General features: G+C 39.2%; 1 long non-coding RNA gene across 1 annotated transcript in view; it reads left to right on the forward strand.

Annotated features, from left to right (window-relative positions):
• Positions 1–17,604, forward strand: part of LOC148109065 (uncharacterized) — a 237,850-nt gene that overhangs the window by 81,896 nt on the left and 138,350 nt on the right. The window contains exon 4 of the long non-coding RNA XR_015726491.1: positions 911–1,023. This is a non-coding gene — a long non-coding RNA (uncharacterized LOC148109065). The remainder of the gene's footprint in view (positions 1–910; positions 1,024–17,604) is intronic.

A 17,604-nucleotide genomic window follows, 5' to 3' on the forward strand; every position in this document is an offset into this window, starting at 1 on the left:
GGAGGGTCTATGCTTGTCTAGCTCCGTGCAGCTCTCTAAAATGTCAGAAGATAAGAAATGCCTCTCAGCACGAAGGCTTCCAGACACATATGTGACAAGAAATTTGGCATGAGCTTTACAAGTGTCAGATGTCTAGGATAAAGCAATATGGGTATAGTATTTCTAGTGCTATTTTGGTGCCTTGTGCATGAGCCTGCAGCATTAGAAAAACTGCTTTTCAGCTTTGGGTGATAGCCTTATTGGCGCTCAGTGTGCATGTCTGAAAGTATAGTTGGGTCACAGACTAGTGACGGGCCTCAGCAAGTCACCTACAATCATAGTACCAAGATTTGAGGGAATGCTTTTGAGGGACCCAGGCATTCCATACCCTATGATAACTGTTAACAGCCACAGAACCTCTCATCAGATGGTGCTGTATAAGCATTAATCAACTCTTGCCACACTCGTGTGAAGTTGGTAAACACTCTTGTTTTTCATACAGGGAACTAAAGCATGGTGAGGTCCAACAGACAGGGTCACAGATTTAGCTGATTTACTTTTCTTATTGTTTATTGATATCAGGTGAATGATTTCAGAATGAATTTCCACTTTATATAATTCAGGGAATATGTCTCCTGGCGAGAGAGCATTTTTGGCAGTTGTGACTTGCTGAAAGACTTGAAGTTCCCAGTCTGGCTGTTCATTGGTTAGGAGCAAATGCCTGGGGCACTTGGCTTAACAACTGTCATAAATGGTGAGAAAAAATGTGTAAGAAAAAACAAAATATGGTAATGTAGTGAGGTTGTTACGGCAATAATATCCAAATAGGAATATTGTATATAAGGTCTGAATATTACTCCGTTCTCACCCTAGATATTTGACACCGATTGGATCCTCTTTTAATTCTATTTCTGTTTTTTTTTTTTTTAAGTCCCTTGGTAAGCTGTGGACACCATAGTTTAAGAAGGTTAAGAAGAACTTAAAATGCAGAGTCCCTTGAATGATTCAAATGTGGAAAAAGAAAACCTGTGAGAAAAGATAAAGGTATTGCTATTAACTTGTAGAAAGAAAGTTGATGGAGAATTATGTGGTCTCTAAACATATCACGAAGTATTATTTTGCAGAAGGCAACTTAATTCTCTTAATTGATAACAAAACTTGAAAAAGTGGGTTTAGATCAGAGGCTGAAGTGTTTGAAGAGTTATAAGAAATATTTTTATGGTGTCGAGAATGATTAAAAACCAAAATAAGCTACCCAGAAAGGAGCTGCCCCTTTCTGAAGGTCTCTTTTATAAATAGGTGAAATCAGCAAGGCCTGGTAGTGTTTCCAATACCCTAAATGGTCTGCCTGGTAGTGACAGGAGTGAGTTTTTTTTTGCTTTCAACTTTTTACTTGGAAATAAGTTTAGACTTACAGAAGAGTGGTAAAACTAGTACATAGTGTTCCTATATATCCTACACCCATCTTCTCCTAATGTTAACATTTTTTACACAACGTTACAATTATCAAAACCAAGAAATTAACATCATTACAAAGTGGGAGTGGGAACTTTTGAAGAGGAGGCAGGATGGGTCTATGGACATCCACAAATCCTTCAACAGAACAAATCATTTTTATTTGTTTGATATGTTGGAATTCCACATGAGACTTGAAACAAATGGTTTCATTGAAAAAACTTTCAAAACCATAAATCTAGAAAGAGGTGTAGTTAGAGTGACCTCTTAGCGGGTATTTGTTTGGTAGACATTTGTTGATATAGCTCAATGGTACATATACTTTTTGTTGTTTCTTTATCTCTTCTGGTTGATTCATGCAAGGTCTTTATACTTGCTTTCTCACCAGCACCAAAGATGATTCCTGGCCCATAGTCTATGCTTAATTAATATTTGTTCATTGAATCAAACTGGTATCTTTACCCTTTTCTCATTTCTTCACATGGCTTGCTCCTTATTCAAATATCTTCTCAGGCTTTTCCTGACCACCCTAACTAAAAGAACATTCCTTTCCTCTCTTTGTACCCTGTGCTATTTTTTTCTTTTTATTCAGAATGCTTTTCACTACCTAAAAGATTATTTGTTTATTAATATGTTTGTTAGAAGTGTATGGTCTGTGTCCTACTAACAGTAAGCTCCTTGATGATGATTTTGTCTTGTTTTGGATCCTTATGTCATTCTTATGCCTAGAATGATATCTGGTACCTGGGAGTTTACATGAACACTTACTAACAGAGTGAATGAATGAACACAGGTATTATCACCTGTACTTTAAAGATACAAATAGTCAACTTCAGGAAGGTTCACTTAATCATTTTTTTTTCATTTACTATTTGCATATATAAAAACAGTTTGACTATTTTTTCCAAAGATTCTTATCTATTTTAGAGAGAGAGAAAGAAAGAAAAGAAAGGGGCATAGAGAGAGGGAGAAAGAGTCTTAAGCAGACTCTGTGCTGAGCACAGAGCCTGATGTAGGGCTCGATCTCACGACCATGACCCTGAGATCACGACCTGAGCAGGAACCGAGTTGGATGCCTAATGGCCTGCACGACTCAGGCGCCACTGGTTTGACTATTTTTTCAATCAGATCATTGTATTTATAAACTTCCTTATGCCTTTCACTGATGTTGGAAAATTATTTCTCATTTTATTTTATTTTATTTTTTTTAAAGATTTTATTTATTTATTTAACAGAGAGACAGCCAGTGAGAGAGGGAACACAGCAGGGGGAGTGGGAGAGGAAGAAGCAGGCTCATAGCGGAGGAGCCCGATGTGGGACTCGATCCCGGTACGCCGGGATCACGCCCTGAGCCGAAGGCAGACGCTTTAACGACTGCGCTACCCAGGCGCCCCTATTTCTCATTTTAATCTCAAATAGTGATACTGCAGCTGGTAATGTTGTAGGCATATTTTTGAAAGAAAAAGGATAAATTATAGCAAACTCCTTGAGCTCTAAGAAAGATAATAACTTCATTCAAGATTGTTGTATTGTCATTATTAATTAGTGTTATGCAAAAGCAAAAGAATCACACAGCCCTATAAGTGTCATGGGAATCACACCACTCACTAGTTTAATAGGAAATCAGATCCCAGTAAATGAATTAAAATCATTCAAAATATTATGCATGTGGACATCCCACAGTAAGACAGCTGGACCATCTCTTAGGGCCAGCATCATTTATACACAGAGAAGGGTTAAAATGTTTTTTCTATCTGTCTATATGCATGTGAGGAAAGTGCCTAAGGTATATCTGCTATTTTTTTTTTACTTTTTTTTTTTTTTTTTTTTTTTTGCACAAAGGTCCAAAAAAAAAAAAAATCCTCATCATGATTCAATTGTGCAAGATTTTAGAGAGGGCAATTTAGGGCAGCTCAGTCTGGACCTCTACGTTTTATCATGGCATTTTTGGTTTAAGAGCTAGATAGAGGCTTCTCATTCCATACTGAGTGTAGTAGGTAGAATAATGGCCTCCAGAGTTGTCATGTCCTAATTCTTGGAACCTGTGAATATGTAAGTTTATATGGAAGAGGGGAATTAAGTTTCACATGAATTAATATTGCTAATCAGCTGACCTTAAAACAGTGAGATTATCCTGGATTGTCTGAGTGGGCCCAGAGTAATTACAGGGTCCTTAAAAGTGAAAGAGGAAGGCAGAAGAAACTTCCAGAGGATAATGATGTGAGAAAGACTGACCACTGCTGGCTTTGATGTTGGAAAAGAGTAATGAGTCAAGAATGTGGGCAGACTCTAGAAGGCAAGAAAATGGATTCTCCCCTGCAACGTCCGGAAAGGAATGCAGGTTCTAGCCTAATTAGGCCCATCTTTGACTTTTGGCCTTTAGACCTGGAAGATAATAGATTTATATTATTTTAAGCCACCAAGTTTGTTATAATGTTTACAGTAGTGATAGAAAGCTACTATACCAACTTTCATTTATACTGCTCCACAATCTGATCCCACCCACCCAACCCAACTTTATCTCCCTTTCCTATCCAACTTCTGTTTTTCTGCTCCAGTGAGATCAGTCTCCTCTCTCCACATACACCATCCTCATTGTCACTCCCTAGCTGTTTGCCCTTATGGAGGTTTCTGTGATAGGGAAGTATTTTCTCCGTCTTGATGAATGAATCTGTGTGGACATGGTTTCTTCTTCCCATAAATTGCTAGATGAACCTTGATTATCTGACACTTCTGATGCCCAGATATTAAAAGATTTCAACAGAATGAATTGAATTTTTGCCATGTGCCAGCACTGATGTCATGAAAATGAGAAAGATTAAAAGATGTCCATTGACTGATAAATAGATAAAGCAGTTGTGATGCCTATATACAATGGAGTATTACTTAGCCATCAAAAAGAACGAAATCTTGGGGCGCCTGGGTGGCTCAGTTGTTTAAGCATCTGACTCCGATTTCAGCTCAGGTCATGATCTCAGGGAAGTGAGATGGAGCCCCGTGTGGGACTCTGTGCTGGGTGTGGAGCCTGCTTAAGATTGTCTCTCTCCCTCTCCTTCTACCCCTCCCCCACTGCTCACATGCCCTCGTGCTCGTGTGCTCTCTCTCTCTCTCTCTCTCACATGATTTCACTTATATGTGAAATTTAAGAAACAAAACAGATGAACATAGGTGAAGGGGAAAAAAAGGGAGGGAAGCAAACCATAAGAAACTCTTAACTATAGAGAACAAACAGGGTTGATGGAGGTGGGCGGTGAGTGGGCTAAATGGGTGATAGGGATTAAGGAGGGCACTTGATGTGATGAGCATGGAGGTGTTATCTATAAGTGAGGAATCACTAAATTCTGCACCTGAAGCCAATTTTACCATAAATGTTAATTAACTAGAATTTAAATAAAAACTTGAAATAAAAAAAACCCACTTTTGCAGACACACACATTCACTAGTTGAAAAGATATACACAGAAGCAGTTACAAAGCAACATGCCATATACTATAACTGAAATATGTTTAGAGTACTGAAAGAATGGAGGGAAAGGAATGACTGACTGCTTAATGGGGGTAGGCATAAGAATCACAGGTGGGGTTTAGGCAAGACTTCTCAGATAAGGGGATATATGGGCTGATTCATGAATGATGAATCACCAAAAATATCCAAGGCCTCTGCTTCATTTATAGCATAGGCATGTTCTATAAAACTCAGAAAAGTTTTAAGATTTTTTGGTTTGCCTTTGAAAATAATAGTTGGCAAGATCTAGCTGAAGTACAGAATAAAGATGGTAATAGGACCCACAGAGACAGATCTGGAACCCTGGCAATGTTTTCAGAGGGCACCAATATAGCCTAACCAATGCAGCAGTCCCTGAATCACTGTGTATGCAGGCAGATCAAGATTAACATGAGCAAATGAAGTGTTTCCAACGCCATTAACATACTGATTGCAGTTAAGTGCATTGCTTGTTCAACAATTCTTCAGTACACTAAAAAATATTTAAAGTAATGGGAAACCAAAAACATTTCTTATTCATGATATTACAAAAATATATTTCTCTTGCCTTCAGCTTATAGTTCTATGTTTATGATTCTCAAATATATCTATCTCTAGTTGTTAATTTTCACTTTTACTCTAATCCTGGATTGAAAACCTCCTACAATTATCATATGGTTTCACTCATTTATGGAACATAGGAAGTAGGAAGACTGGTAGGAGAAGAGAGGGAAGAAGGAAGGGGGTGTAAACAGAAGGGGGAATGAACCATGAGAGACTACAGACTCTGGGAAACAAACCTAGGGCTTCAGAGGGGAGGGGGGTGGGGGATTGGGATAGGCCGGTGATGGGTATTAAGGAGGGCATGTATTGCATGGTGCACTGGGTGTTATACGCAAGTAATGAATCATGGAACTTTACATCAAAAACTAGGGATGTACTATATGGTGACTAACATAATAAAAAATTATTATAAAAAAATATATTTTTTCTCTTCCTGGTGAATAGAAAAAAAAAAAAAGAAAACCTCCTACAGGGCATTTCTAGTTAGAAGTTCTGTCATCACATCAGTGTTTACATGTCCAAAACCAAATTAATATTATCTAAGAACCCCAACAATCTCTCTCCAAATCTCAGTTTCTGTTATTGATATTACCAATGTTACAGTCCCCAGGATTTTCTGAATTGAGAATAAGTTATAGCAGAAAAAATTCTGGAATAGTTGTCAGGATTTGGGGGTTTAGTTTAGATTCTGCTGCTCACACTTAAATAATTTTGGTTAATTCACATAACCTTAAGGATCTGTTTCCTCATGGGCAAAATGAAGGACTTGGGCTTGGTAGCTAGATGACTCATTCATTTATTTGACAAACATGTTTTCAGCATGTATGATATGTCGGTCTGTCATTAATAGAGCCTAGTGTGGGGATATGATGTTGATGAGTTAGGCACAAATCCTTACCTCAGAGACCTATTCTCTAAAAGTCTCCTCTATCAGTCTTTCACTAAGCCCTATTGATTTTGTCCTCACAGTAACCCTTCTTTCTTTCTGTCTCCTGCTGCTACCACTTTAATCAGAGAGTGTGCTCACTGCCTCATGCTGAGGTGCCTGCTGGAGCCCCCTCCCTGTCTTTCTCCAGTCTCTCCACACTAAGCCATGCTACGTGGTGTACTCTTGTCAGGTAACTCTCCTCCTCAAGAATCTAATGCTTCTTATTGCCTCCTATTAATGATGCCCAATTTTTTAGACTGTAGTTACCTCATGTCTAATTTTATCTCTCTTTCCAACCCATCTTTTGTCAGGCCATTTTTCCCCAAACATGGCTCACATCTGCATCTCCATGCTTGCTGAGTCTCCCTCCTAAAATATTTCCCCCCACCTCACCTCCTGACTAACTTGATCCCACAAGGCTCAGTGAAAGCCGCATATTCTCCAGGAAGGCTTCCCCAGAACCCACAGGCCACCATCCCCACTCCGTCATTTATCTTCCAAGGCCGCTAATATGCACTATTTTGCATATTTTGGACATTTGACTATAGCATATTATAGCATCCTCTTTTGTTAAATGTGTAGGTCTTATAGCTACAATACATCTGAGAGTCCTTTAAGAATAGGTGTGTCAGACATTTCCTTTATGTCCCAGCCCAAGTCCAGGAACATGAAAGTCAAGTTTAAGATTGTAAACTCCTAAATCTAGCTGTCTGAATTCTTAACATGGCTTCATCTTTTCCTAGCTATGTGACCATGGACGATTTACTTATCTTCTCTGAGCTTTTGTTGTCTTATTTGCAAACTTGGAACAACAATACTACCTCCCTCAGTTACTCACTAGTTAATATGAGTAAGGGTCTAGAACAGATCTTGGTACATAGTGAGTGCTCAAGAAGTGTTAGCTAGTATTATTTCATTAGATTATTATTAGAATTAAATGAGGTAATTCATGTAAAACCCTCACCATAGTGTCTGGCCTGTAGTATGCATTCAGTAAATATTAGCCCATGTTATTACTATTCTAATTAACAGGTGAGGAGGCTTTGTGGGGGAAAATGGCCATCATCGTAATTATTATCAAGTATTTAAAATTTATGAGGTAGCATTATAACAATCTCTACTTTTTAAAGATGAGGAAACTGAGGTTTGGAGAGGTTGAATAACTTGATGAGGTCACACATCTAAGAAGTGTTGGAGCAGATTAAATGCCCAGATTAAATGCAAAGTCTGTACCTAAACCATTAGTCTTCTGCTTCTGGTCCTGGACTAGGCAGTATGGGAGAAATTTGATCTGGTAGTGAAAACAAACATGGAATTTGTATCACATGGTCTTGGTCCTCATCCTGACTTTACCACTTACCTGGGTAGGATATTTAATCCTTCAGAGGTTATGTTTCCTTCCTTATCTGTAAGATGGAGGCAACAATACCTCCTTCATATGATTGTGGTGGGAATTAAAGAGGTAACATAAGTAAAGTCCCAGCACAAGGGCTAGCCTTTAGTAAGTATTCAGTACGTTTTAGAATCCTTCTTCTTTCTCTCCCTTTTGAAAATTTGAGCTCAAGGTTGTACTTTTTAGTGTGTTTAATGAGTCTGTGATATGAATAAAAATGCAACATAGCGACCAGAGAAGCAGCCCATAAGTCAGTATTCCATTGCCCTGACTTTGTGTTATAAATAACCAAACATGGCTGGTATTCATGACATGTGAACTCCTGGCATAGCTTATTCTCGACCACTGTCAGTGCAGTGTTTCTAATTGATACAATTCTGTCTACAAGTTGGGACATGTCCCAGGAGGGAAAATCTTTTGCCAAGCAGGTGGGGTGAGTAAAGAATTTGAGATTGCAAATATAGTCTGAGTTGAGACTGCTTGGTTGTGCATGTCAGGAACAGAGAATGCTGGGACTTTGAGCAGGCATTTGAGTGAGCCTTTTCAAGGTCATATCACTCTGGATGAGTATGCCACTGGAATTTTCCAAGGATTGTTTTATTTTAGTCTTTGGACTGAGTGGATGGTGATATAATATGTGGTTGAAAATAGCATGAATAATTAAGTTAGAGGCAACATTAATGTCCCTAGATGCTAATAAAAACAGCTACTGGGAATTCATAGATAGGAATTCCCTTCCCAAACTTGATTCCTAAGTAGGCACAAGTTATTTGATACATTCCAACAGCTAGTAACAGAAAACATCAGCCTCTTGTATATGCCTTAACCTTTAAGTGGGCAGTACAGAGGCTACACTTTCCTTTTCTTCCTTTTAAAATTTAATCAAGACGTGTTACATTACACAGAGTGGATGATCCCCTGTGACTTCACTGCTCTCTCTGAGGGACAACTGCTGGGCAGTACAGCCAGCAAAGACAATCAGCACCTTGGGTTTCCATGTGCCTTCCTGTTCTGTTTCCCATGTGAGCTCTTGTTTCCAAGATTCTTCATAATAGAATTCTATCCCCCGTTTTATGGGATTAATTTTTTTTTTTTTAAGAGAGAGAGGGTGGAGGTGGGAGGGGCAGACGGAGAGGGAGAGAAAGAATCTTTAACAGGCTCCACACCCAGCAGGGCTCATCCCACAACCCTGAGATCATGACCTGAGGGGAAATCAAGAGTTAGATGCTTAACTGACAGAGCCACCCAGGTGCCCTCATGCGATTAGTAAAATTATTTCCTAATTATGTCCTGCTTAATAATTAGCATTAACATATTTGAAATATTGCACATCTATGATAGAATGAAAGTAGTTGATCATTATGAATAAAACCCTCAAGGGGTTGCCTGGGTGGCTCAGTTGGTTAAGCATCTGACTCTTTGTTTTGGCTCAGGTCATGATCTCAGGGTTGTGAGATCAAGCCCTGGGTGGGCTCCATGCTCAGTGGGGAGTCTGCTGAAGATTCTCTCTCTACCTCTCCCTTTGCCCCTCCCTCTGCTTGTGCTCTCTCTTTAAAATAAATAAAAATAATATTAAATAAGAATAAGACCCTCAAAACAGCTACGTAGGAGACATGTAGGTGATTTTATCAGAGAGAGAAAAATGTAGAACTCTGAACTTAGACTGAGTTCAAATTCTGGCTCTTATTAGCTGTGTTGTCTTGGGTAGGCTACTTAACCTGTCTGAAGCTCATAGGGTGTTCATGAAGATTAAATAATGCAATATATGTAAAGCCACAGCACAGTGCCTGGCATGGAGTCCTCTCAATAAATGTCAGCTTTTTAAAATTTTTGTACATATCAGTATTACAATGGTCTGCAAAGTTGGACTCTTCAAGAGGGAAATGAGATGGCATTTAAAAAGCCACTGAACTTGAAACTGACTAAACATATTCTTTTAAAGAAACTTGCTTGTCTGTAAAGGAAATGGCTGGATGAAGGAGCCTGGGACTCTTTTCATGCCTTCTTGAATGGCTAGGAGAACCACAAAGTGAAAAGAAATAGGAGATGTTAGCTGATGGTATTGTCAACTCTATAATCTCTAACTTTATTGTCCAGTGAAAAGATGACACCATAAAAGAGAGAAATTCAAGTTAGATTAGCTTAAACACCTGCTTCTTCACAAAGTCTGTGAGGATTCTGTCTGTCCATCTGTCCATTTATTCATCCATCCATCCATCCATCCTTCCAAACATTTGTTGATCACCTACTAGATTTCTGAAACAGCATTTTGCTAGGCTACAAAGACAAACAAAACAAAGTTCTATCTCTTTTTTTTTTAAAGATTTTATTTTATTTATTTGACAGAAACAGCCAGTGAGAGAGGGAACACAAGCAGGGGGAGTGGGAGAGGAAGAAGCAGGCTCCTAGCGGAGGAGCCTGATGTGGGGCTTGATCCCAGAACGCTGGGATCACGCCCTGAGCCGAAGGCAGACGCTTAACGACTGCGCCACCCAGGCGCCCCCAAAGTTCCATCTCTTAAGGCATTTCCAGACTAGTAGGGGAGAGAGAGATGAAAATAAATGGTTTAAAAAATAATAGAGGAACATACGAAATACCAAGGGAGCTCAAAGGAAGGTATTGTTTTTATTTGGCTTTTACTGAATTCTAAGCAGTTTGTAAATGTCAGTGCATCATTGTAGTAATAACAATTTTTGAGAATAAAAGGAGATACTTCCACATCAAATTCACACATCTATTGTGTGACACAATCTGACTTCAGAAACGAAAATGGGTGAAAAGTTTGTATCTTGCCCTTACAGGTAACAGAAATTGGAAGACAAGATTTTAAAGGAGTCCCTCAGAGTGCCCTTCTTCCAATGTGCCTTTTTATTGAAAGGCATGTAAAGATTTAGGAAAGGTCTTGCTGGAATTTAGTCTCCTGAAGTATCAAAGATAGCACTTCCTGATGGATGAAGACTCAAAAGGTGGTGTAGAGGAGGGTGGTAACTGAACCCAGAACTGGGAAGAGAGAGAACCTTGAGTGCTGGGCCTGGATTCTCCACATTCCCAGCCCTAAAGAATGACCCATGCTAAAGCCCGAAAGCAGCAGCCCAGATGTCGCCTTTTCCACTCTCCTCCAAACAGTGGGGATCCCAACTTCAGTTTAGGAAGTCAGTGGCTCAGAAATGATTAATTGATTTGGAGCCTTTACCTATAAAGAGGCTTAGAATAGCCATAGACCCAAAGTCTTTCAGATAAACCACTGCTGGTCTCCTCCTGGGAAGTCATCAGTGCCTGAGGGAGGATCACTTCAGGTTATGTTGTAAAGACACATCCTTGTTGACTTCAAATAAAACCTTAAAGATGAAAATCCAACAGTTGTGAGGATGGCTGTATCCTTATGAACTGTGGACAGAAACTGAAATAGGCTGGAGTCAGACATCTTTCTGGAGTGCAGAATTGAATCTGCATAGATTTTACTATGAGTGTGTTGCTAATTTCACTGTAACTGTGTCACCAATGAAAAGGTCTCATCTTCTGAAGCGTAAGAGGCACCTTGGCTTAATGGAGAAAACAGGGGCTTTATTTTTTTTTTTTTAAGATTTTATTTATTTATTTGACAGAGATAGAGACAGCCAGCGAGAGAGGGAACACAAGCAGGGGGAGTGGGAGAGGAAGAAGCAGGCTCATAGCAGAGGAGCCTGACGTGGGGCTCGATCCCATAACGCCGGGATCACGCCCTGAGCCGGAGGCAGACGCTTAACCGCTGTGCCACCCAGGCGCCCCAAAACAGGGGCTTTAAATAGCTACTGGCTATTCTTTTATTTTAGACAAATTAGCTTTGGGTAAACGACTTCTATGAGCCTATAAAAATAGTGAGAACAATGTTTACTTCAGTGGTTGTTGTGAATATTAAACTATGTGAGCATGGTCCAGAATAATGCCTGGCAAAAAAGAATTTACTTTTAGAATTTTCTTGCTGGATATGGCAATCAGTCAGTCATTAAATAATTCCCCAGTGATTCATTCTCAGGTATAACAATAGTGAACATGTATTGATTGTTTACTATGTACAACATGCTATACTGGCTGCTTTATATGTTATCGCATCTATATAATAAAACTTTGAGATAATAGCGTTATCCCTATTTTACAGATAAGGAGACTAGGCTCAGACAGGGTCAGTAGTTTACCCAAGTTCACAGAATTAGCTGAGTGTTAGATCTAGGATTCTTTCCTAGGTGGTTGATCCTGGAGCATATGTGTCTAACCACAGTATTATGACATGTGGACTTGGTAAGTAAGGACACCTAGAACTGTGGCATTCTCTACTACACTATTAGGACCACTGTGGGCTGTGGTCAAGTGGGCAGTGAAGGGAGCATTCTGGCATCTGGTGGGTTTAGATTTGTGAACATTAGGCATAGAATCCTAGGCAAGAAATTAAGATTTCCACAGATTAACAAGGGGCTATATTCTGTGACTTTAAGTGTAGTATGAAGGGTGGGCAGAGACAGAGACCAGGTCATAGGAGGACTGTCCATGATCACACAAGTGGTAACTACCATGTAACTGAAAAGTTGGGGAAGGATGGCATTATTGAAGTCTTTCACTACTCAAATACAAAGAGTGAAAAGGGAGATACTATTGTCAGTGATATCTCATGTGATCCTATAGGCTGATGAAATTTAGATTATATTACTCTAATTGTTTTTAACAGTATGGAGGTTCTCTCCTCACCATATGCACTGGTGAGAAATGGTGGGTCCAGAAGCTCATGGAGGCTAGTTCACTGTATCTGTGTAGTCTGAAGTTGTCACAGTGGCCTCAAAATGCTTTCTTTGTTTGAAACAATGTTCTTAAAATTTTAAGATTTTTGTCATCCTAACATTTAGTTTGAGAAGAAGACTCAGTATTTCCTTTTCTCAAACCAGAAGCTAACATGGTTGTGTTCAGTGATACCAAGGATGTACCTGATCAGACAGATATTAAACATCTACTTAGGCTTAATACCTTGCCAAATATCGGGTAGGATAAAAAGGAAGTGGAAGCCACAATCCTGTCCTCAAAGATATTTTAATTTTGATTAAAGAGAAAACCAAAACACCACCAGCTAAGATTAATTGCTGTTTTAAGGAATAAGATCACATCTATCAAGTGGAGTTAATTGAAACACTTTATGAGGAAACTCATGAAATTTTACTGGCAAAATTATTTAAATGTTTACAGGTCTGAACACTTGACATTTGGATGTGAGCCTAACTGAATGTTTATGAACAGAGAATAATAATTAATAACTATTTCTCTAAAAAGATTGAAATGTTTAGGTGGCATGAGACAAGTCTCTTTTTAAACTTAGCACATTTACTAATAGACTAGATGAGGGGATAAATAATATGTAATACAAGTAGTAATTGAAACCCATTCATGATAATGAAGAGCAAATGGTGCTGGGTTGCTTCTGTGTCACCTCAGGCAAGTCATTTGATATCTTTGGACTCAGGTAACATATTTTTTTTAAAAATTATAGAAAGCTCATTATTTTCCAGGCATTTGCTGAGAGATTTACGTATGTCATATCATTTGGTTCTTACTATAATTCAATGAAAGTAGGTACTATTATAATCTGCATTTGAGCCCTGAAGAAACGAAAGCTCAGAGAGGTAAATAAACTTGCCCAAGTTTGCACAGCTACTAATTAAAAAACCCAGGGTTTAAAGCCTTGTGTCTCTGATTCCCAAGCTAATACTTTTAATCATTCCTCCCATAAATTTTACAAGGATGGTGGTTGGGAGTGATGTAGGATTATTGCATGCAGCAAACCTTAGAGATAAGGTTCCAAAATTATGAATAATGAGGATTTGATGTGATGTGTCTGAGCTGTTTCTCTGGTCAGCATTAACTCCCTTGCAAACATCCCACAGACACAGGTGCTAAAGCTGATGCTTGAGCCCAGCCAGGTGTAGTGGACGGAGGAGACTCTCAACCCCAAAAGTGGAATTCAGTGGGAGACTATGGCAGTACTATGATGGACTATTTAGTCAACCATGTCTCCTGTGTGCTCTGATCTTTTCAACTCAGATGGATTGAATCTTTGACCAGAAGTACTTCTCAGCCTTTGGTATTTCTTAATTCAATAGAGTATTTCATGAGCTTTAGAATTAGAGACATAATCAACATGTCTCAAAATCAATTCCCTCCTTCAGAGGCCACTGACTGGTTTGTTTGCTTTTGGATTCTGTGGATTAAGTACTATGGCAAATAGTTCTTTGAAATTTTTTTTGTTCTGTACTCTTTTGCCCTTGTTCTTCCATCACACCTTCTAATGTACTTCTTTTCTCCTCCTTCTTGTTCTAGCCTTCTTTCCCAGTGACCTCTGAGAAATGGTGTTGAGTGATTTTGTCAGCATCATCTCATAACTCGGAGCCCTGTATTGAGCTGATTTCCTCATGGCTTCTTGAGTGGAGACGTGCTAGAAATGCTAAATACACTGTGCGGGTGTTTGGGCTTCTGATCTACATACTTGAAACCAGCAATCCTTGGGCTCTTGTGGTTCATGCTGGTATTCAGGCCTGAATACAAATCAGACCTCCATATTCTTCAAGAAGTGTCAGCATTCATGAAAGTTGAATATGAGTGAGCGACTCTTATTTTTATAATTTCATTTAAATAATATAATTTATTATCATAAATTTACATGTTACTCTACTGTAAATTAAGCCATACTAGGCTTAGCTCCAAGCACAAAGTATATCCCTTGTGAATATTATCCTTTTCGTAGAGACTCTTAGGAGGGACATAGATTGTATTTTACATTTTAAGAAATCATTTATTTTCAGAGAATTCAGGGACTCAACCACTGTAATTATTTGTCCAGTCTTACCAAGAGCCCACAAAGCCCGCAATGTCAGGTTGGATGGCATAGTGCAGTTCATTTATTCATTCACTGCACATTTATTGAATGTTTCCCTGTTCCAGGCCTTGCTGCATGTTACAGTTGTAAGGAGAGTGGAAATGGAGTCAGACTGATGTCTTGCCTGTAAAATGTGTCACTTGAGTCCACACCAAAAGAGCGCAGGTGTCCAGAAGTAAAACCACTTAGCAATGGACACCAGGGAAAATGTCTTCTCACGAAATGGCCAACTCAACATTGAATAGAGCTTTATGATGGAAGCAAAATATTGCCCGCAGATGCTCCTCTCTGCTTTAGGGCCGTCTACCTCAGGTTGCCTGCCCAGGGCAACCTCTTACCTCTCAGAACTGGGTTTTTTTTCCAGTGCCACCACTCAGAGGGCCACAAGAGGGTGCTTTCCTCCTTTCAGGTTATGCTGTTTTGAAATGCAACTGCTCTTTGCACTGAGTTCCTTGGGCTCTGGGAAATTCAGTATATTCAACAGATTCTAGGGAAGAGAAAAGTGTAAGTTTGTAAGTGTATGTTTATTTCTCTAATGTCTGTGTCCCCCATTGAAATGTAAGCTCTGTGGACAAGGTCTTATCTTTTTGCTCATCCTTCTTTCCTGTGACTGGCTTCAAGTCTGGCACATACAAGGCCTTTAATAAATATTTGTGAGTTTAAAGAACTAATATTCACTGTGAGTTGTAGCTCAAAGTTTTTCAACTTTTCTGCTCATCAGAATCCCTGGGGGTCAGCTGGCCCTGGGATTCTCATTCAGTGTATGGGCAGGCCTGGGAATGTGATTCTGAAAAGTTGTGTTATTCTGTTTTGAGGACTGCTGTCCAGCTGTTCCTGCCCTCTACACAGCTATTTCATTTTGCTCTTCTAGTCTTTTGGGCCTGTGGGTTCTCAGCTGCTTGAATCTGGGTAACACATTCCTCTTCCTGAGCCTGCCACCATTATCGCTTCATTATGACCCAGCCTTCTTCCCACCTTCCTCTTCTTGTTCCTCTTCTCATGAACGTCTCTTCCTATCATCCCATCCTTAGGAGAGGGAAATGTCCCCAGAGATGCCTTCACCTGCTGGTCCTAGGATGATATCTGGGAAGACACCTGCAACACAACAAGATCTTGGTTACCACCCACAGGGGTCAGCCTTTTCTGCAGGCTTGTACTCAGGGGTATTGTTGATAGGCGCCACCTACTTCAGGTACATTTAAATGAATACTTAAATAAACACTGATGCTGGAATAGAAACCACCCCAAAGTTAAGGAGAACCTTTCTCTCACAACAGAAACTTATAATACTGTCTCCTGAGAAAATTCATTTTCCATGTTTTTGAGAAGGAAATACATGTGTATCATGATGACTTTGGAGGAGAGTAATTTTTGATAAAAAGGAATCCTTTTGTTATGTGGTTTAGCATTGCTGGAGTAGTATAGGTAATACAAAGAGCTTGGACCTTGAAGTCAGTTGGCCCTGTATAAAACCCCAGAACCTGAGTGTTCATCTTATTGGGTGCGTCTTTGGACATATCGCTTAACCTCTTTCAGTCTTAATTTCCTTGTCTATGCAGCTGGAAAATAATACATACTTCATAACTCTGTGAAGTGCAGACTTGATTTTAGTTAGTTATAAAGCCATCAGCTTTTATTCAACATTAGTATAAGAAATAGTGTTTGAAACTTGTATTTAAAATTCTATTTTAAGGATATTGTTGAGGAACTTGTTTTGTCCATCATGCAGTGTTCCTCTGCATTGCAGAAATTCTGATTTGGTCTTAATACCAAAAACATCTTCATTTCTCTTGCTCTGCTTTAATCTTACGGACTTGGTGATTTATGTAACTGACTGGTTTTCCTTCTTTGAACTAGCTGCTAGAAAGCCTAGAGCCAAACGTGTGGTCCATCAGTACCGAGTGTGTACACATCGTATGGTATATGCATTTTTGCCTTCCTACATGGCTCCATTTAGGCACTCACCATGGTGTTCTTTTGTTTTTTAAGTTTGGTCTCACTTTTCAGTTATGTTATTGCATTTTAAATACTCCTATAAGCTGCTTTTTAGTCTTTCTGAAATGAGACAGGATAAAAATATTTCATTACTAAATAAAGGAGCAAACACATTTATTTTTAATTTTTTTAAGATTTATTTATTTATTTTAGAGAGAAAGTGAGCATGCGAGTGGGGGGGAGGAGAAGAGGGAGAAAATCTCTAAGCAGACTCCCCACTGAGCACAGAGACCCCACATGGGGCTCAGTCCCACCACCCATGAGATCACGACCTGAGCCGAAACCAAGAGTCGGACGTTTAACTAACTGAGCCACCCAGGCAGCACAGTAGCAAGCATATTTAAAGCAGTTTTAAGAGTGCCTGGCCAATAGAGGTATATAACATAAAAGTTAGTTTTATATCTTCTTTGTGGATCCAAGTGGGTCCCTCATGGATTATATTGGAAAGGGTATGGTAAAATGGTTCTCACATAGACAAGTTTCCCAAAATAGAAAGGTGTTACTGAATTAGGTGGTAGTAGGTCTAACTGTAGAATAAGCTGAGAACCCAAATAGTCCAATCTCTGTGGTGGAGTTTCCTATAAATAAGCCAGCCTAGACCAAAAATAATTTAAAAGTGATTTTAATCTTTGAGTCTCTCTCAAAGCACATTAAAGGGGAACTTGTTCTTATCCACAAGCCACATATCATAAGATTTTGCTACTTTTCCTTTCTAATTCTCTTTCATTCACTACCTCCCAACATATCTACTGACAGTTAAATTTACCCCCATTGTCCCCCCTCCCAGCTCTTTATAGACTGGCCAAACTTCTCTGGTTAGTTTCCTGGTTTTCTCATACTTCTGTGGACTTATTTCCCGCTACTCATTCTCTGATTCTGTATCATAAAAGATTTATGAACTAGGCTGTCAAA

Source organism: Ursus americanus, chromosome 13, assembly GCF_024610735.1.
Source record: "Ursus americanus isolate L20-20 chromosome 13, mUrsAme1.1.p, whole genome shotgun sequence".
NCBI classification, from domain to species: Eukaryota; Metazoa; Chordata; class Mammalia; order Carnivora; family Ursidae; genus Ursus; species Ursus americanus.